Genomic DNA, 6,870 nt, shown 5'->3' on the forward strand with positions numbered 1-6,870 from the left:
GAGGAAACAATGGCCAAAACCTTATTTTTTACTTATTTACTCTGTAAACCAAAATCATGACTGCTTTCACAAATTTCTGAAAACATATTAAGGTGAGTTGAGTTCATGAAATGTTTTACTGCACATAACCATGACCAACTGTACCTAAATAGCACACTAGTCATTGTTTATGTCGAACATGTTAGGCAGAGAAAATGAATAACATTATTGGATACATACACACATGATATATGTATATATATACAAATATATAGGTGTATATGTATATAAACACATACATATGTGTATATATGTATATACACAGATACATACTGTGTATGTATATATATGTATGTATATGCGTTTATATATGTACATACACAGATACATAAATATAATGTGTGTATATACATACATAATGTGTATATATACATACACACATTATATATGTACATATATTTGTATGCACAGATACATATATATAATGTGTAAATTTATATACTGTATGTAAATACATACACACACAGTATGTGTGTATATATGTATATATATATATATATATATATATATATATATACATATATATATATGATTATATATGTATATAAACTGTATATATACATAAATATGTATATGTACTGCATGTATATATGTAAATATTTACTGCATATATATACACATATATGTATATGTGTATATATGTACAGTATGTATATATTTATACATGTATATATATACTGTAAATACATTTTAATTTAGAGAGAGAGATAGAGAGCTTGATTAAATGTAGCTTAGAGTAAATTGTTGCTTAGCTTACTACATTTTCCAAATAGCTTGCCCATCACTCGTGATGGTAATGATACAAAATGTGGATTGCTACAACCTTGATTGTCAACATGTGACATTTCTACCCAAAACATTTTGGATTTTACTTACGACTGCATGGGGAAACATTTCTTGGTCGCATTTTTTGATTGATTGATTGATACTTTTATTAGTAAATTGCACAGTTCAGTACATATTCCGTACAATTGACCACTAAATGGTAACACCCAAATAAGTTTTTCAACTTGTTTATCAATTCATGGTAAATAAATACGGTATTTCCTTGAATTGCCGCCAGGGCGCTAATTAATTTAAAGCCTCTTCTCACTCCTGCGCTTACCAAAGGCATGCGGTAAATGTAAGCATGCGCTAACTATTTTAAAACCTCTTCTCACTCCGGCACTTACCAAAGGCATGCAGTAAACATTTGAGTGTGATGTAAGCTTGGACCTTAAATCCTACTGAATAGCTCTTAATCTTCTTCCCTTTATGCAATTTCAAAATACCGGTATTGAAATCGGCTTCACGGTGGCAGAGGGTTTAGTGCGTCTGCCTCACAATACGAAGTTCCTGCAGTCCTGGGTTCAAATCCAGGCTCGGGATCTTTCTGTGTGGAGTTTGCATGTTCTCCCTGTGAATGCGTGGGTTCCCTCCGGGTACTCCGGCTTCCTCCCACTTCCAAAGACATGCACCTGGGGATAGGTTGATTGGCAACACTAAATTGGCCCTAGTGTGTGAATGTGAGTGTGAATGTTGTCTATCTGTGTTGGCCCTGCGATGAGGTTGTGACTTGTCCAGGGTGTACCCTGCCTTCCGCCCGATTGTAGCTGAGATAGGCGCCAGCGCCCCCGCGACCCCGAAAGGGAATAAGCCGTAGAAAATGGATGGATGGACGGTATTGAAACCAGCCTCCTCCATTTTGAAAATGATGATAGGGGAAGTGTCACGAGTTTGACCAGGCGGTAATACTAAGCATGCGCTAATTATTTTGGGAAGCGGGTTTGACCCGGCAGTAATTCAAGGCAGGCGCATACTATACGCCCTGCGGCAATTCAAGGAAATACGGTATGCTGAAATATTATGTATCCCATTCTAACTTCATGTGTGATTAATGAAGTTATTCCAGAATCACAAGTTTTGTTTTTTGTAGCATACTCTTTGTAGAGTATGCTAAATATGGACATAATAAACCACATGATGTTAGCACATCAGTTGAGAAAAATTCATAATAATAGTAATAAAGACACAAATTAACCTCCATAGTTATTGCCTTTTGTTGCATGCTCAGAAATTTGGGCTGTGACAGCTCTGCTGATGGACTTGACAAATCTGGCTGCCAATATGGAGGATTACACTGCAAACCCAAGATCAAAAACTTTTCCAAACTAGTCTTTCACACAAAAGAAGTATGTTTTCAGTCCATGTACTTCAAATACAAATAAAATGTCAGACCTCAATTTTTTTATTATTTCTCCTATATAAGTAGATAAATGGGATCAAGAAGTATTTCATAAACATTTTTTAAATTTTAATTAAACCCTTCCTTTTTTTGTCATCTTAATGAGCAACCTGTATGAAGAGTGATTAGAGGACGGTGGAACAGGGGTTACTGCATGTGCCTCACAATACGAAGTTCCTGAGTAATCCTGGGTTCAATCCCGGGCTCTGGATCTTTCTGTGTGGAGTTTGCATGTTCTCCCCGTGACTGCGTGGGTTCCCTCTGGGTACTCCGGCTTCCTCCCACTTCCCAAGACATGCACCTGGGGATAGGTTGATTGGCAACACTAAAATTGGTCAAAGTGTGTGAGTATGAGTGTGAATGTTGTCTGTCTATCTGTGTTGGCCCTGCGATGAGGTGGCGACTTGTCCAGGGTGTACGCCGCCTTACGCCCTAATGCAGCTGAGATAGCCTGCAGCACCCCCCGCGACCTCGAATAGGACAAGCGGTAGAAAATGAATGGATGGATTAAAGGGGACACTACGTGTAGTGTACCGTGTAGAACAGTGGTTGGTAGCTGCTGGTCTTTCAAATAGAGGAACCTTATTTTCAGCTCCTCTCCAAACACATATACAGTCTCCATAAAACTATGGTTGATTTTTACAAAGAACACATCATATAATAATAAAACACCGGAAGTCCTTTATACCGACAGCCATCAGACTGTAAAAGGCATGTGTTCCTTTTTGACTGTACTTGAATGTATAATAGACTGTATTTATATTATTCACGTGTGAATAATGCTGTATAATAGACTGTATTTATATTATTCACATGTAAAAAATACCTAAGTGTTTATTGTTTACTGTGAGCGAACTGTGGTGCTGAATTTCTCCCAGGAATCAATAAAGTACTTTCGGTTCTATTCTATTCTAATTCAGGAGGATTGTAAAATTATCCCAATGAACTCGATACAACGTAATGTAAATTGCTCTGGCAGTAATTTAATATTTCAAGATCGCTGATTCGCTGATATGACTGTCAATCAAAAGCATTAGACAATCATCCAATCATCATGCGGGAAGTCAGCGTCCAGGCCAGCCAAGGCCAAGCCCACTTTCCATTCACTCCTGGAGACTAGACCGTTTTTCCTTGGGCTGCAGTGGTACTCCTAAGACAAGTCGCACCTCATCCCAGACGGACAGACAAACTTTTTTTTAAAACCAAATGCTTTCTGATCCTACACAAACGACACCTGCAGAAGACCAAACAGGAAACGTGGATTGCAATGTTGAATCAGTACAACTGAAATGACCGACTCGCTCACATGTGGCTTCAGAGACAAGAGATTGACAGTTCCAATTTCCATTTCCATCAAGCCACCCTGGGGAAGTTCCCATATTCATGCTGTTTTTATCCTCAGGGAACTTGACGTCATCTTTCAGTTCACTTCCTGTTTGCAGACTTTGTGCACTCTTTTAAAGACAGTTAATTACTCACACCACAAATCCAGTGTTTTAAATGTTTCGTTTTGGCTTTAAGAGGGAACCCCCTCAATGAGTCACGTTAAAGCTTCGTCTGCTGCAAACGAATTATTTTCCGCAACATTGCCTTGGGACGTCTGTGTCATCAAAGTTATTCACAAGTTTTCTGTCTGTCGCTGAACAATTTTCTTTGTGGTCTTGCTGATGGTTAGCATTATTTATGTAGTCAAAGTAATCCTTCTTCACCATGCTCTGTGTTGCATGCAGCCGTTAAACTTGCATATGGACACGTTTAATTTAAGCCTAGATTATACCTGAATCAGCCATAGCAAACTATTCAACTGGCGGCCCGGGGGCCATATCCAAAGACCGGGCCCAAAGTTTAGTTCAAGACTTGGGCGAGAGTAATATTTTTGCAGCAGATCCCCGAAAAGACTACAGTGATCTCATAGAGATGATCTTTGACAAGCTTTTCTGCAGCAGGTCCTTTAAAGATCCAATTATTGAAATGTGAACATCCTGAGAGTCTGCGTCCTCTGTTTGTGTTTTGCATAACAGGCCTTTTTTTATGCACAATTTGTAACTCTGACATAACAAATGGACCAAAAAATGTCCACTACAGAGAACGCAGGTTCTCAGAAGGTTCTCAGAAATATGCAAAATAAGATTTATAGTAAAGGGAGAAATCCCATTTCCCCGGTCTTTAGCTTTTTGAAAAACAATCTAGTTGAATAGCTCTGAGATACAGTCTCCCTTCAAGAAAGGAAATTATTTAATTGAAGACTAGCACTGAGATTTTAATCCATGAATGTAAACGCCAATTTTGTCAATCCTGGTTTTTACAATTTGATTTGGTTTGCAACTAGGGCTTAATCCAGGCCTCTGGGTTTTATTTGACTGTAAACTTCACTTTAAATCGGGTACATGACCTAAGTGTCTCTATCATTCAACAACATTGTCAGAGTGATACCTTGCGTCTTCAAAGCCAATGCAAATATTTTATTCCATGCTTTTACTTAATGTAGAATTGACAATTGCAGCGCTCTCCTGTCTAGTCTTCCAAAAAAATAAAAATAAGCTGCAGTTTTCTCAAACCAGAAAATAAAGCACATGGCTCCACCACTGTAACATCTGCATTGGCTCCTTGTGAGTTATACTATTTATTTTTTTGATAGTTATTATTTATTATTTTTATTTATTTAACTGGAATTATTTTGACTTCAGATCCTCCAGCATTGTTCATTTAACATTCCCAAAAGTCTAAACCAAAACTCACAGTGCATTAGCAAATGTGTTTTTTTTTATCAAGTAAATTTAAAATATATTATTTTATCTAATATTCTAATTAGATATGCTCATTAAAATAATTTGTATTGATTGTATGTGTTTTATTTGTTCTATATGGACGGTGTGGCGCAGTGGGGAGAGTGGCCGTGCGCAACCCGAGGGTCCCTGGTTCAAATCCCACCTAGTACCAACCTCGTCACGTCCGTTGTGTCCTGAGCAAGACACTTCACCCTTGCTCCTGATGGGTGCTGGTGGGCGCCTTGCATGGCAGCTTCCTCCATCAGTGTGTGAATGTGTGTGTGAATGGGTAAATGTGGAAGTAGTGTCAAAGCGCTTTGAGTACCTTGAAGGTAGAAAAGCGCTATACAAGTACAACCCATTTATCATTTATTGGTGTGATGCGGTGAGAACTCGTAGAGGGTGAACCCCGTATGGGACAAGCGGTAGGAAATGGATGGATGGATTATTTATCTCCTGATTTGATTTAAACTGGCTGGTTATAGGATAAAAGGAATTTCTGTTGCTAAATGTGAAACATCCTGTATGTATAAAAAGTGCTAACAAAAAGTTTGATTGATTGATTAGTAGAAGCATTTAAGTCCCATCTTAAAACTCATTTGTATACTCCAGCCTTTAAATAGACCCCTCTTTTAGACCAGTTGATCTGCCGTCTCTTTTCTGCTCTGCCTCCCTCTCCTTCGTGGAGAGGTGGGCACAGATTAGGTGACCACAGAGTGCTAGCTGTTTAAAGTCAGGACCCAGAGTCGACCACTCATCTGTGCATCAGTTGGGGAGACGTCTCTGCACTGCTGACCTGTCTCCACTCAAGATGATCTCCTGCTTGCCCCACTGTGGACTCTCACACTATTACTTAGCTCTGCTCGACGCCCATTGCACCGGTCGCCCAGCTTTATATATTTCAAAAAAATCTAAATATATAACACATAGTAAAAAAATATAGGCGAACCCCAACTTTTTTTTACAGAGAGCCTTACACAGTATATATTCACAAAATACATCTTTTGCGGCTCCTCCAAGGTTTCTCATTGTAATCCCACTGGGTTGAGTTTTTCCTTGCCCTGATGTGGGATATGAGTCGAGGATGTCCATGTGGCTTGTGCAGCCCTTTGAGACACTTTTGATTTAGGGCTATATAAATACATTTGATTGATGGATGACTAAAAATACAACTACACATTTTATTCTAAATTGTGTTTACGTAGTTCACTGCAGAAATGCATTGCTGCACCTTCAGTCACCAGTCCGTAAAGTTTGTGGACGACACAACCCTCTTTGGGCTCATCTCGAATGCGATGAGTCCGCCTATAGAGCTGGACCGACTGGCGTCCTGGTGCAGCCTCAACAACCTGTAGCTGACTGCCCAGAAGACAGTGGAGATGAGCATGGACTTCAGGAAAGTCCCAGCCTCACCATCCCCCCTCACCCTTTTGGATTCTTCCATCCCCGTCTCCATCGAGGACTCCTTCTGTTTCCTGGGCACCACCATCACCCAGGACCTCAAGTGGGAGCAGACCATCAGCTCTCTCATCAAGAAGTAGAAGCATTTAAGTCCCATCTAAAAACTCATTTGTATACTCTAGCCTTTAAATAGACCCCCTTTTTAGACCAGTTGATCTGCCATTTTTTTTCTGCTCTGCCCCCCTCTCCCTTGTGGAGGGGGTGGGGGGGACACAGGTCCGGTGGCCATAGATGAAGTGCTGGCTGTCCAGAGTCAAGACCCAGGATGGACTGCTCGCCTGTGCATCGGTTGGGGACATCTTTACACTGCTGACCCGTCTCCGCTTGGAATGGTCTCCTGTTGGCTCCACTATGGGCGGGACTCTCGCTACTATATTG

Source organism: Nerophis ophidion, linkage group LG08 (genome assembly GCF_033978795.1).
Source record: "Nerophis ophidion isolate RoL-2023_Sa linkage group LG08, RoL_Noph_v1.0, whole genome shotgun sequence".
Lineage (NCBI taxonomy): Eukaryota > Metazoa > Chordata > Actinopteri > Syngnathiformes > Syngnathidae > Nerophis > Nerophis ophidion.